This window comes from Mobula birostris, chromosome 9, assembly GCF_030028105.1.
Source record: "Mobula birostris isolate sMobBir1 chromosome 9, sMobBir1.hap1, whole genome shotgun sequence".
Classification (NCBI taxonomy): Eukaryota; Metazoa; Chordata; class Chondrichthyes; order Myliobatiformes; family Myliobatidae; genus Mobula; species Mobula birostris.
Window position 1 is genome coordinate 140,335,841 of NC_092378.1, and position 15,894 is coordinate 140,351,734.

The window sequence follows — 15,894 nt, forward strand, 5'->3', positions numbered from 1 at the left end:
TGAAAAAAGCTTGAATGCAGTTAACCTCTCTATACTCATTATAATACCCCACATAATTCCTCACTCTCTTACACTCCAGGGAAAGAAATCCCAACCTATTCAACTTTTCCCTATAACTTGGGTCTTCATATCCCAACAATATCCTTGTAAAATTTCTCTATACTCTTTCAATTTTACTGATAAATTTCCTGTAGGTAGGTGACCAGAAACCACACACAATACTCCAGATTAGGCCTCAGCAATGTTTCATGCAACTTCCACATAAGCATTCCAATGCAGGTTCTCAATATTTTGATTTATGATGGCCAATGTGCCAAAAACTCTCCTATCTACCTGAGTTAATGTTCCATTCCGGAGAGCTGAGCTCAAAAACTGTGGGCTGCCAGCTCTGCCTGATTGAAGGAGCAGTGTTGGAGGTGTTAACTCTCAGAGGGCTCTTCAACTGTCCTTCTAAATAGATGACAAAAGATTCCATGGTGCTCTTTCGAAGAGCAGGAAATATGCCCCAATATTTGTCTTTCAATCACACGTTATATGGAACATTACCTTGAGATAGCTTGCAGGGTGCAAACATGTTGCTGAATTGTCTAAAGCTACGCCTATGCTTCAAAAGTGTTCCATTGCCTGGGAGCTACTTTGGGATAAAGTGAAAGATGCTACCTACATGAAAGAATGCCTTTTTCCGCCAGTTGGTATACATGCTTTACATTTACTGTTGTAAAAGACAAGTCCATTGTTTCAAATTCTCACTTTATATCAAGGGTTCCCAACCTGGGTTCCACGGACCTCTTGGTTAATGGTAGGGCCCATAGCCTTTCAAAAAAAGGCTGGAAACCCCTCTTTTACGTCAATCCCCGATAGCGCTGTGGTCACTGGGAAAGGAGAGTATCTGTTCACTGTTATTTCTCAAAGAGTTCTGGAAATCTAGAAGTTTGGAGCAGAACATTAAAGATCAGAAGGGACATCTAGTGTTCTCTCGTCTTCTAGTCTCCTTTTGGAAAAAAAATTTACTTTATACTTACTTTATACTTTATTGTCACCAAACAATTGATACTAGAACATACAATCATCACAGCGATATTTGATTCTGCACTTCCCGCTCCCTGGAGTACAAATCGATAGTAAATATTAAAAATTTAAATTATAAATCATAAATAGAAAATAGAAAATGGAAAGTAAGGTAGTGCAAAAAAAAACCGAGAGGCAGGTCCGGCTATTTAGAGGGTACGGCCCAGATCCGGGTCAGGATCCGTTCAGCAGTCTTATCACAGTTGGACAGAAGCTGTTCCCAAATCTGGCCGTACGAGTCTTCAAGCTCCTGAGCCTTCTCCCGGAGGGAAGAGGGATGAAAAGTGTGTTGACTGGGTGGGTCGTGTCCTTGATTATCCTCGCAGCACTGCTCCGACAGCATGCGCTGTAAAGTGAGTCCACAGATGGAAGATTGGTTTGTGTGATGTGCTGCGCCGTGTTCACGATCTTCTGCAGCTTCTTCCGGTCTTGGACAGGACAACTTCCATACCAGGTTGTGATGCACCCTAGAAAAATGCTTTCTACAGTGCATCTATAAAAATTAGTGAGGGTTTTAGGGGACAGGCCAAATTTCTTTAGTTTTCTCAGGAAGTAAAGGCGCTGGTGGGCCTTCTTGGAAAAGCATAAGGGCAGCGCCACTGCACAGTGGGTAATGCTGTTGCGTCTCCGCAGCAGAGAGCTGTGTTCAATCCTGCCCTTCATTTGTTATTTAGGATCAAGGATCAACTTTATTTACCATGTACACTTAGTGGCTGCTTTATTACACACACATATTAGGTGCATCAACATATTCTGCTGCTGTAGACCCTCAACTTTAAGGTTCGATGTGTTCTGCATTCAGAGATGCTCTTCTGCACACCACTGTTGTAACACGTGGTTATCTGAGTTACCGTCACCTTCCTGTCAGCTTGAACCACTCTGGCCATTCTCCTCCAATTTCTCTCTTTAGCGAGGTGTTTTTTCCCCACACAAGTGCTGCTCACTGGATTTTTTTGTTTCTCGCACCATTCTCTGTAATCTCCGAGACTGTTGTGTGCGAAAACCCCAGGAGATCAGCAGTTTCTCAAATACTCAAACCACCCCATCTGGCACCAACAATCATTCCAATGTCAAAGTCACTTAGATCACAGTTCTTCCCCATTCTGACATTTGCTCTGAGCAAGTGGACTTCTTGACCATGTCTGCATGCTTTATGCATTGATTTGCTGCCAAATAATTGGCTGATTAGACACTTGCATTAACGAGCAGGTGTACCTAATAAAGTGGCCACTGAGTGTACATTTACTTGTATTAGGAATTTTCTGTGGTGTGGTGATCAGGGTGCGACAGGCCCAAAAAACAGCAACAGTCAACAATTATATAAAAAAAGAGCTTTATAAAAATTAAATTCAAATTAAACTACTGATATGGAATAAAATGTGCATAAATCCATAAATACTAGCATGTATTTACAATGTAAACAGCATTATAAAAAGTGGTTTAAAGTGCTTACAGTGCAGGGCAGTGACTGGAGTAATACTGGAGATATGTGGGGAGGGGAACTAACTTGAAAGATTGATCATATTTACATGAAATTCCCTCGTTCTTCCTCTGACGGTGTGGTTTTCCTCTGATGTTTTGATTTCCTCTCACATTCCAAAGGTGTTCAGAGTAGTAGGTTAATTGATCCTGGTATGTGGGTGAGGTATAGGATCTGGAGGTGTCTGATGGTATGTGGGGAGAATAAGGGAGGGTATTATTGGATACCCGGTGGCCTGTTTCTATATCAATGTATTATTCCCTAACTTTAACGGTGTGAAAAGTTACCTTGTTTCCTGTGTGTTATCCACTTAAATCTTCAAGGTGTAGATCTTGATGGCTGCCCATTATTCATTTAAGCAACTTGGTTGGTCCCATTGTATTTCATTCAACACCAATTTAAGAATACATATATCTGTAGATATTTCAAAGGCTGTGAAATGAATTGAAGGTATCCTGGCTTGTTTCATCATGGTTTGGTAAGGCAATCTGAAGACGCAGAGACACAAGAAGCTTCAGAGGATATTGGACTTAGGCCAACACAACTCTGGCAGATCCCCCCCCACCATCAGTAATATCCACACGAGGCATCATCTATCATCAAAGATCCCTACCATCTGGGCCATGCTATTTTCTCACAGCGACCATCGTGTAGGAGGTACAGAAGCCTGAAGTCAGGCACCAGCAGGTTCAAAACCAACTACTTCCCTTCAACCATTCAATCCTTGAACCAACCTGCACAACCCTAACCACAACCTTGTTGTAGGGTTTGGAGGCTTGCATGCCTTGGTGACCTGGAGTGAAGGCCTTGTGCTTTAGTTCTTGGTAGGGTCACCCATGCCAGACAGGTCAAAGGGTAGAGGCCAGATTAAGAGTGGTACACTGGTCCTCCAGGTTTGGGGGTTCAGTTCAGGGCTAATAACTGGTCAAAAAACAATTGTTATGGAAACAACAATGAAGGATCCTTCTATACAGTCGGAGATGGAAGCATAACCCCAGCAGCGTAACATGTAGTAAGTAAGTACTTATATGCATATGGTGCTGTTACGAGAGAGTTTTTCATTGCACCTGTGCATACATGGACTTCTGTATATGACAATAAATGCCACTTTGACTTTGGATTGCTTCCTTGGCCCTGGGAATTTGAACTAAGAATGAATCAAATGAATTGCAGCAAGGGCTAATTCAATGTAGGTTTCATTCAGGTCACAGTTTAAATATAATATGTTCTGTCATGTGCAGCCCCTTGAATCATTCAATTAGATAATGGTTAGCCTACATAACATAAATATATTAAGCTGGTACTTTGCTTTCTTGTTACTATTTATAGTTAAGGACTGAAATTTTCACTACTCAGTTTTGATTCAATGTGTGGGTGTTTTATCTTTAGCAAACTTTTATTGAAAGAAGTCAATGATGGTAAATAAAATGTTATTCAGCACAGTATATGTTTTTTCACTCTTCAGCATATCCCACAATCTTCGCTGCACCACTAAATCCACCCACCACTAATTCTATATCTATATTAAAAATTCCCATGGTTCAATTATTTATTTTTATTTAGAGATACAGCGTGGAACTGCCCCTTCTGGCCCTTCGAGCCGTGCCCAGCAAACCCGATTAAATTTTAACCTACTTGCGGGACAATTTACAACGAACAATTAACCTGTACTTCTTTGGGCTGTGGGAAGAAACCGGAGCAACCGGAGAACCACACATTCCATGGGGAGGACACACAGAAGTTTCTTCCAGAGGGCACTCATTGATGTCATTTATGGAGCAAAGATAAATTAGTCTAATCCGAATATTAATAATAATACTTACAATGATTTCAACAACCTCTACTTGTGGAAAAGCAGCAATTCAGAATCAGAATCAGCTTTCTTATCACTGATGTATATCATGAAATATTACGAAAATTGTTCCATTTAATATCAGAGAACGTATAGAGTTTACAGTCTGAAATTTTTACTCTTCACAGACATCCACAAAACAGAAGAAAAACCCCAAAGAATGAATGACAGGAAAATGTTCCATTTAATATCAGAGAATGTATACAGTATACAACCTGAAATTCTTACTCTTTGAAGACATCCACAAAACAGAAGAAAACCCTAAAGAATAAATGACGGAAAAATGTTAGAACCCCAAAGCCTCCCCTCCCCCTCCCACACACAAGCAGCAGCAACGGCATCAACCCACCCCATTCCCCTATCTCCACCTGCCTCAGGAAAAAGCAGCAGGCCCCACACCATCTCTCTCTCTCTCTCTCTCTCTCTCTCTCTCTCTCTCTCTCTCACACACACACACACACACACACACACACACTCCCTCTCCCTCTCCCCCTCCCTCTCCCTCTCCCTCCTCCCTCTCCTTCTCCCCCTTTCCCTCTCCCCCTCTCCCTCTCCCCCCTCTCTCCCCCCTCTCTCCCTCCCCCTCCCCTCCCCTCTCCCTCTCCCTCTCCTCCCCTCTCCCTCTCCCTCTCCCCTCTCCCTCTCCCCCTCCCTCTCCCTCCCCCTCTTCCCCTCTCCCCTCCCCCTCTCCCCCTCCCCCTCTCCCCCTCCCTCTCCCTCTCCCTCTCCCCCTCCCTCTCCCTCTCCCTCCCCCTCTCCCCCTCTCCCCCCCTCTCCCTCTCCCCCTCCCCCTCTCCCCCTCCCCCTCTCCCTCTCCCTCTCCCCCTCCCTCTCCCCTCTCTCTCCCCTCTCTCTTCCTGTCTTTCTCTCTACCTCCTCTCCCCCTCCCTCTCCCTCTCCCCCTCCTCTCCCTCTCCCCCTCCCTCTCCCCTCCTCTCCCTCTCCCCCTCCCTCTCCCCTTCCCTCTCCCTCTTCCTCTCCCCTCCCTCTCCCCCTCCCTCTCCCTCTCTGCCTCCCCCTCTCCCCCCCTCTCCCTCTCCCCTCTCTTCCTGTCTCCCTCTCTCTCTCTACCTCCTCTCCCTCTCTCTCTCTCTCCCCTCTCCCCCTCCTCTCCCCCTCCCTCTCCCTCTCCCCCTCCCTCTCCCTCTCCCCCTCCCCCTCCCTCTCCCCCTCCTCTCCCTCTCCCCCTCCCTCTCCCTCTCCCCTCCCTCTCCCCCTTCCTCTTCCTCTCTCCCTCTCCCCCTCTCCCCCTCCTCTCCCTCTCCCTCTCCCTCTCCCTCTCCCTCTTCCTCTCCCCCTCTCTCTCTCTACCTCCTCTCCCCCTCCCTCTCCCTCTCCCTCTCCCTCTCCCCCTTCCTCTTCCTCTCTCCCTCTCCCCCTCTCCCCCTCCTCTCCCTCTCCCTCTCCCTCTCCCCCTCCCTCTTCCTCTCCCCTTCTCTCTCTCTCTACCTCCTCTCCCTCTCCCTCTCTCCCCTCTCTCTCCCTGCCTCCCTCTCTCTCTACCCCCCTCCCTTCCTCCCTTTCTCTCTCTCTTTCTCACACTCACACTGTCACACACAAAGGAGACAGAGGAATCGCTCCTGCCACAGTGAGACGGAGACCAACTGCGCACTGTTTCGATGTTACAGTCTACACTGTCACTTATCTCAACAGCAGCGCACACTGCTGTCTTGATGTTCTGATCTCCGGTGAGGTTTCAGTCAGTGACACGGGCGTGGAGTTGCTTTGTCCACAATGATGCACATGGGAGGCGCCCGTCTTCCAGGCCACTCCTGGCGATATCGAAAAATGCTTGGCAGATCACAGACTCCGACAGGACCCCGGCCACCTTGAAAAGGAAAGAAGAGACTTTAGAGAGAAGAATTTTAAACCGTTTCACAGATGGAGTAAGAGAACTCTTCACCAAGAGTTAGGGTAGCATAGTAGCGCCGCAGTTAGTGCAACGCTTCAAGACGCTGTTCAATTCCTGACGCTGTAAAGAGTTTGTTGTTCTTCCCGTTCTCGTGTAGGTTTCCTCCAGGTGCTCCAGTTTCCTCCAACATTCCAAAGGCGTTTCCATTAGAATTAGTGAGTTGTGGGCATGGCGGCATTTGCTGGCTGGTCAGCACAATGCTTGCTGATTTGATTTGATGCAAAAATGATGCATTTCACTGTGTGTTTCAGTGTACATGTGACAAATAAAGCTAATCTTTAATCTTTATTTTTGCAATACAGAAATGAACAATGGACGTTCTAACATTAAGCTTTACATAGATTTAACACAGGGAAGAATAAGTGGTAAGTGAGAAAAATTGGTATTTGTATTGGAATTGGTTTATTATTGTCACATATACCAAGATACAGTGAAAATCCTGGCTTGCATACCCTTCATAGGGATTAAATCTTTACACAGAGCATCCAGGTAAAACAATAACAATGCCAAATAAAGACTAAAAGTCACAGTGAAGATAAACAGTAAAGTGCAGAATCATAATAAAGTGGATTCTGAGCTCAACAGTCCATCTTACTGTACGAGATATCCATTCAAGAGCCTGGTAACAACTGTCAAGCTGTCCCTGAGCCTGGTGGCTTTAGCATCTTTTGCCCGATGGGAAAGCGGAGAAGAGAGAATGGCTGGGATCTTTGATAATGTCAGCTGCTTTACTGAAGCTGTGAGAAGTATAGACAGGGTCCATGAAGGGGAAACTATTTCCTGTGATATTCTGAGCTGTGTCCACATCTCTCTGCAGTTTCTTGTGATTATATGCAGAGCTATTGCCATACCAAGCCATTAGGCATTCAGATAGAATGCTTAATATAGTGCATTGATAAATATTGGTAACTGTTGATGAAGACATGCCAAATTTCTTTAGCCTCCTGATGGAACAGAGGCATTGGTGAGTTTTCTTGCCCCTGATATTTATATGGGTGGACTGGGAAATGCCATTGTTTTATTAATTTACCATACTTATTATTGGCTTTTATAAATTTAAAAATAGCTAGAAAGCACAGAAAGTTTGAAGATCTCAAATGTTTTATTTATTTGTGTAAACTCTTCCTCAAACTACAAAGGTGATTAGCTCCCGTTGTCTAATTAGCACCTACTGCAGAAATTGGTGGCCGTGGATCACATGCTGAACACAAAGACAAATAGCAGCTGAGTAGGGAGATGACAAGGTGTTGTACATGCGGAGTGACAAATGGTGGAGGGAAGACATGCAGACTGTCACCATCTGCCGCCTACATCGAGGGCTCCATTATAGATATTGTCTGACTTAGAGAGAGCTTTGCCAAGGCAGTAATATTGACCAAAGCATTGGAGCATGGCCTGTCACCATCTGTTGTCGGAAGCTGTTTGTGATGACTGAACATGAATGGATTCAGTAAGGCTGGTTAGATCTGAAAGGTGCAGTGCAGAGAGCAAATGGGGTTGAGGCATGATTAAAAGACCAGTCAACTCTGCACCTGGATGTTTTTTGTCTCATCCCCAAGGGAGAATACATTCTACCTTTCATTATACAACAGCAACCTTTTGTACCATTTCTACCAAAAGGCTTTTTGAAACTTTGATGGATTCTAAGGCCACTGTAAAAGGGGAAGAACCCAGGGCCACAGACAACAGAGAGGACCAACCACCCCCTGTACATGAAATGGGATGCTTGCCCCACTCAAGCAACTGGAGAGGATCAATTCAGCATGTACATCCCTGAGCCCCCACCTTCTTGCTCTGGCTTCTCCCCTTCCTTTCCAGGCCTGAAGAAGGGTCTCGGCCTGAAACATTAACTGTTCATTCTTTTCCATAGATGCTGCCTGACCTGCTGAGTTCCCCTAGCATTTTCTGCCTATAGCTGTACATATTGAGGACTCGTGGCCCTCTGTAGAGAAACACAGAGCTCCCTGTGCTTTGGAGTGGATCAAGTTCCCTTTATGTACTGGAGAGAGAACTCGTACTCTTTGTACAAAGTGAAGAACCAAAAACTCCATGCGTTGGAGAGGAACATTAGTTCTCAGACATGAGAAAACCTGTAGATGCTGGAAATCCAAAGCAAAACGCATAAAATGCTGGAGGAACTCAGCAGGTCAGGCAGTCCTGATGAAGGGCCTCAGCCAGATACGTCAACTGTTTACTGTTGTTGGCACTGGTAGCTCACAGAGCTTTCAATTCTCATCCCATTCATTTCTTCATTTCCTTTATGATAACATCCACACCAAAATCCAGTAGAAGAGTTTTATTTGATGATGACAGCAGATTAATCACAAACAAATGGAGCTAATCGATATCTATAGCTTCGATCCATATGGGTAGCAGTACAGATCAATAAATTGATAATCTATAGGGGATAATTGCCTTTATTGACCAAGGCATAGAAAGTAAAAGTAAAGAGGACAGATTGGAAACATAAAAGATTCTGCAGATGCTAGAATTCCAGAGCAGCACGCACAAAGTGCTGGAGGAATTCAGCAGATCAGGCAGCATCTATAAAGAGGAATAAACAGCCGCCATTTCAGGCTGAAAGAAAGGGGGAAGAAACCAGAATAAGAGGGTGGGGGACGGGAAGCAGAAACCAGGTGAGAAAGAAGGGACGTGGGTGAGGGAAGGGAAATGAAGTAAGAAGCTGGGAGGTGCCACCAGGTTCTCCAGGTTCAGTGACAGCTATTATCCCTCAACCATCAAGTTCTTCAACCAAAGGGGATAACTTCACTCAACTTCACTAGACCCAGCGCTGAAATGTTCCTACAACCCATGGGCTCACTTTCAAGGTCTCTTCATCTCATGTTCTCGATATTTATTGTTTATTTACCTATTATTATTATTTATTTCTTTTTGTATTTGCACAGTTTGTTATCTTTTGCACACTGGTTTAACACCCAAGTTGGTGCTGCCTTTCTTTAATTCTATTATGGATTTATTGAGTATGTTCACAAGAAAATGAATCCCAGGTTGTATATGATGACATATATACACACACACTTTGGTAATAAATTTACTATGAACGTTTGAACTTTGTTAAGTAGAAGAGGTAACGAGGTAAAGGGCTGGAGAAGGAATCTGATAGGAGAGGAGAGTGGACCATGGGAGAAAAGGAAGGAGAAGCGATAAGGGTAGGCAGCTGAGGAGAGAGAAGAGACAAGACGGGATCCAGATTTGAAAAGGAGATGAGGAGAAAGGGGAGAAATTATGTGAAATTACAGAAATCCACTTTCATGTCATTGAGTTGGAGGCTACACAGGCAGAATATAAGGTGTTATATTTCCAGCCTCAGTGTGCCTCATTGTAGCAGTAGAGAGCCATGGACTGACATGTCAGAATGGGATTGAAAAGTCAGATTGAAATGGGTGGGTACCAGGAAATCCTACTTTTTGTGGTGGGTGATGAAGTGGTCCCCCTGTCTACGTCAGATCTCACCGATGAAGAGGAGCAACAGATACAGTAAATGTAATCACAAAGAAGTCTGCAGATGCTGGAAATCCAAAGCAACACACACAAAGTGCTGGATGAGCTCAGCAGGTCCAGGCGGCATCAGTGAAAATGAATAGATAGTCGACGTTTGGGGCTGAGACACAGTAAGCAATGCCGACTGACTCACAGGTGGAGTGTTGCCTTCCCCAGAAGGACTTTTTGGTGATCTGATTGGTAGTGAAGGAGGTGGTGTAGGGGCAGGCATTGATAGCACTGGTCACTGGAGCAGGGATAAGTACCAGGAGGGAGATCAGTGGGAAGAGAAGACTAGACAGGGGAGCGTGATCCCTGCAGAAAAGCGGAGAGTTGGGGAGGCAAAAGAAGATGTGCTTAGTGATGGAATCCTGTTGTAGATGGCAGAAGTTACAAAGAATGATGTGCTGGATACTGAAGTTCGTGGGTTGGTAGGTTAGGACAAGGCAAACCCTATCCCTGTTATGGTGGCAGGAGGATAGGGTGAGAGCAGATGTGCAGGAAATAGAGGGGATGTGAGTGAGGGCAGATTAAACACTAGTGTACTGCATGCACTATCGTCCACCATGTTACATGAAACATAAGGCAGCAGTCGAGACAGTGCAGAGAGGATTAGTAATATTGCCACTGAAAATTTTCAGACTGGAGAGGATAAATGGCAACTGGGGTTGCTTTCTTAGAAAAGGGATACTGAAGGCAGATTTAATTGAAGTGTATAATATTAGGAGAGGTGTAGATAGGAAGAAGAGACAGGGTAACAACAAGCAGACATGGAATCGTTAAAAAAAGGCAGATTCCTTTTTCAACCCGTGCGTGGTTGGGGTTTAAGTAGCAAATTATAGAGTAACAGAATATTACAGTACAGAAACAGAGCCTCTGGCCCAACTTATCCATGCTGACTGAAGCCAGTCCCATTTGCCCTCCTTTGACCCATGTCCCTCTCAACCTTTCCCATCCTGCCTAAGTGCCTTTTAAACGTTGTTAATGTACCTGCTTCAAACTCTTCCTCTGGCTGATCACTGCACCCTCTGGGTGAAGAGGTTGCCCCTCTCCTGTTCCTGTTAAATCTCTCCCCTCTCTCCCTAAACCTCTGCTGTCTAGTCTTGATTCAGTCCCTTGCGACCTGGCAACATCTTTATAGATCTTTCTGCATTCCATCCAGCTTAATATATCACAAGCTGACCAAAACCAAACACAATATTCTAAATGTTGCTTCAGCTTGTACAACTGCAGCTCAACATCCCAATTAGTTTACTCAAAGCCCTGAAGTGATATAATTAGTTTCTCTTCCATTTCCATATTCATGCTTACATGAAGGACAGTTTCCATAAGCAACTCTTTGTTTAAAATTGAAAACACATACAGTTACACCTGGTATTAATGGGTGTAGTTTCGTATGCAATTACCAGTGGGCCTGGCCTTGCTGCATGCAATGTTCAGTTCCTCTGGGTTTTGCCACAGCACTGTCCTTTGTGGGAAAAAAATTGTAGCAAAACACTGTTGATCGCAATTCCACCTAAAGTTCAAAAAGTTCAAAGTAAGTTATATGTATGTTACCATTTACTACTCTGAGATTCATTTCCTTGCAGACATATACAGTAGAACAAAGAAATACAATAGGATCAATGAAAAACTGCATACAAACAAAGACTGACAAACAACCAATGTGCAAAAATGACAAACTGTGCAAACACCAATAAATAGACAATAAATAAATAGCTAGCTAGATAAATAAAATAATACTGAGACCGTGAGTTGTGGAGTCCTTGAAAGTGAGCCTACAGGTTGTAGTATCTGTTCAGGGTTGAGGTGAATGAAGTCATCTGACCAGTTTACCGTACATCCATCAAGTAGACAGATTTACACAATCAGCAAACTCAACTGCAGCTCCGTGGCTGACAGGAGTTTCCAGGACAGAAGCTCACCGTATCTTTACAAGTAAACAGGGTGCAGTGTCAAAGGAATTTTCTGAAACACAACACTGATCTTAAGAGGCGGCAGAAACTCCGACTTGCCTGAGTCAAAATGAAACTGAAGACACCGGCTGGATCTTTCCCGATACTGTGTCAGCCGGGTCTTTACTAACTCAGATTTTCAACTATTCCTGATTCTAGGACGTAACGTATTTTCCTTGCTTCATAGATGTGTATAAAATGATGAGAGACTTTGATAGAGTGGACAGCCAGCACCTTTTCCTCAGGGCAAGAATGGTTAATATGAGGGGGCGTAATTTTACGGTGATTGGAGGAAAGTATAGAGTGGTTTTATTACACAGAGAGTGGTGAGTGTGAGGAACGCACTGCCACGGACAGTGGTAGAGGCACATACCTCAGGGACATTTCAGACGCTCTTAGATTGACACATGGATGAACGAAAAATCAGGATCAAGGATCAGTTTTATTTGCCATATACATTTACATGTACTAGGAATTTGCTGTAGTGTGTTGGAGCGATATGCAACATGACAATAGCATTGAACAATCACAAAGAATAAAGAATTATATAAAAATAAAGCTAGAAGTATAAATATGGAATTAAATGTGCATAAATACATAGATACTAGCATGTATTTAAAATGTAAACAGCATTATAAAAAGTGGTCTAAGGTGTTTTACAGTGCAGAGGAGTGACTATGGTCATAGATGTAGGGGGTGGGAAGGGTCTAACTAGAAAGGTTGATCAGATTAACTGCCTTGAGGAAGAAACTTTTAAGACGGCATGATGGTTGAAGGGTAATAACTGTTCCTGAACCTGGTGCTGAGAGACCTAAGGTTTCTGTACCTCATTTTCAATGGCAGAATAAGCAGTATAATAAGTGTACCAATGATTATAGATAGTAGCTACAGGGAGGTAGTTACGCCAAAGGAGCAGAGGACGGGAAATTGGGTAACTATCAGGCGAGGGAAGAGGAAAGGGCAGGCAGAGCAGGGTTCCCCTGTGGCTATTCCCCTCAATAACAAGTATACCGCATTGGATACTGTTGGGGGGGATGACTTACCTGGGACTAGCTGCAGTAGCCGGATCTCTGGCACTGAGTCTGGCTCTGCAGTGCAGAAGGGAGGGGGGAGAAAGAGGAGAGCGGTAGTGATAGGGGTCTCGATAGTTAGAGGTGCAGATAGGAGGTTCTGTGGTTGTGACAGAGAATCCAGGATGGTTTCTTGCCTCCCGGGTGCCAGGGTCAAGGATGTCTCTGATCGATTGCATGACATTCTGAAGTGGGAGGGTGATCAGCCAGATGTCGTGGTGCACATCGGTACCAATGACATAGCAAGGAAGAGTGAGGAGGTCCGGGAGATTGAGTATAGAGGGCTTGGTGGGAAGTTGAAAAGCAGGACCTCAAGGGTGGTAATCTCAGGATTGCTACCTGTGCTAGGTACCAGTGAGGGTAGGAATAGGATGCTCTGGAGGATGAACAAGTGGCTGAGAAACTTGTGTAGGGGGCAGGGTTTCAGATTTCAGGATCATTGGGACCTCTTCTGGGGCAGGTGGGACCTGTACAAGAGAGATGGGTTACACATGAACTACAGGGGGACCAATATCCTTTCAGGGAGGTTTGTTAGTGCTGTTGGGGAGGCTTTAAACTAGATTTGCAGGGGAATGGGAACCAGAGTGCCAGAGCTGACAGTGTGGCTGGGGTGAAAATAAATGATGTTAAAAGTTCAAGCAAATCCGCTAATAGAAAGGTTGTGAGTGGTGGTAAAAATCTTCTGAGGTGTATATATTTCAGTGCTAGGAGTACTGCGGGGAAGGCGGATGAGTTGAGGATGTGGATTGACACGTGGAATTATGACGTTATAGCAATTAGTGAAACTTGGCTACAGGAGGGGCAGGACTGGCAGCTTAATATTCCAGGGTTCCGATGTTTCAGATGTGATCGAGGTAGAGGAATGAAAGGCGGGGGAGTAGCATTGCTTGTTAGGGAAAATATTACAGCAGTGCTCAGGCAGGACAGATTAGAGGGCTTGTCTACTGAGTCCTTATGGGTGGAGCTGAGAAACAGGAAAGGTATGGCCACATTAGTGGGATTGTATTACAGACCACCCAATAGTCAACGAGAATTGGAAGAGCAAATCTGCAGAGAGATAGCAGGCAACTGCAGGAAACATAAAGTTGTGGTGATAGGGGATTTTAATTTTCCATATATTGATTGGGACTCCCATACTGTTAGGGGTCTAGATGGTTTAGAATTTGTAAAATGTGTTCAGGAAAGTTTTCTAAATCAATATATAGAGGGACCAACTAGAGGGGAGGCAATATTGGATCTCCTGTTAGGAAACAAGTTAGGACAAGTGACAGAGGTCTGTGTAGGGGAGCACTTTGGTTCCAGTGATCATAACACCATTAGTTTCAACTTGATCATGGACAAGGATAGATCTGGTCCTAGGGTTGAAGTTCTTAACTGGAAGAAGGCCAAATTTGAAGAAATGAGAAAGGATCTAAAAAGCATGGATTGGGACAGGTTGTTCTCTGGCAAGGATGTGATCAGTAGGTGGGAAGTCTTCAAAGGAGAAATTTTGAGAGTGCAGAATTTGTATGTTCCTGTCAGGATTAAAGGCAAAGTGAATAGGAATAAGGAACCTTGGTCCTCAGGGGATATTGCAACTCTGATAAAGAAGAACAGGGAGTTGTATGACATGTATAGGAAGCAGGGAGTAAATAAGGTGTTTGAGGAGTATAAGAAGTGCAAGAAAATACTTAAGAAAGAAATCAGGAGGGCTAAAAGAAGACATGAGGTTGCCTTGGCAGTCAAAGTGAAGGATAATCCAAAGAGCTTTTACAGGTATATTAAGAGCAAAAGGATTGTAAGGGATAAAATTGGTCCTCTTGAAGATCAGAGTGGTCGGCTATGTGCGGAACCAAAGGAAATGGGGAAGATCTTAAATAGGTTTTTTGCGTCTGTATTTACTAAGGAAACTGGCATGAAGTCTATGGAATTAAGGGAAACAAGTAGTGAGACCATGGAAACTGTACAGATTGAAAAGGAGGAGGTCCTTGCTGTCGTGAGGAAAATTAAAGTGGATAAATCCCCAGGACCTGACAGGGTGTTCCCTCGGACCTTGAAGGAGACTAGTGTTGAAATTGCAGGGGCCCTGGCAGAAATATTTAAAATGTCACTGAGGTGCCGGAGGATTGGAGAGTGGCTCATGTTGTTCCATTGTTTAATAAAGGAACAAAAAGTAATCTGGGAAATTATAGGCTAGTAAGTTTAACGTCGGTAGTAGGTAAGTTATTGGAGGGAGTACTAAGAGACAGAATCTACAAGCATTTGGATAGACAGGGACTTATTAGGGAGAGTCAGCATGGTTTTGTGCATGATAGGTCATGTTTGACCAATCTATTGGAGTTTTTCGAGGAAGTTACCAGGAAAGTGGATGAAGAGAAGGCAGTGAATATTGTCTACATGGACTTCAGTAAGGCCTTTGACAAGGTCCCGCATGGGAGGTTAGTTAGGAAAATTCAGTCGCTAGGTATACATGGAGAGGTGGTAAATTGGATTAGACATTGGCTCAATGGAAGAAGCCAAAGAGTGGTAGTAGAGAATTGCTTCTCTGAGTGGAGGCCTGTGACTAGTGGTGTGCCACAGGGATCAGTGCTGGGTCCATTGTTATTTGTCATCTATATCAATGATCTGGATGATAATGTGATAAACTGGATCAGCAAATTTGCTGATGATATAAAGATTGGAGGTGTAGTAGACAGTGAGGAAGGTTTTCAGAGCCTGCAGAGGGACTTGGACCAGCTGGAAAAATGGGCTGAAAAATGGCAGATGGAGTTTAATACAGACAAGTGTGAGGTATTGCACGTTGGAAGGACAAACCAAGGTAGAACATACAGGGTTAATGGTAAGGCACTGAGGAGTGCAGTGGAACAGAGGGATCTAGGAATACAGATACAAAATTCCCTAAAAGTGGCGTCACAGGTAGATAGGGTCGTAAAGAGAGCTTTTGGTACATTGGCCTTTATTAATCAAAGTATTGAGTGTAAGAGCTGGAATGTTATGATGAGGTTGTATAAGGCATTGGTGAGGCCAAATCTGGATTATTATGTTCAGTTTTGGTCACCAAATTACAGGAAGGATAT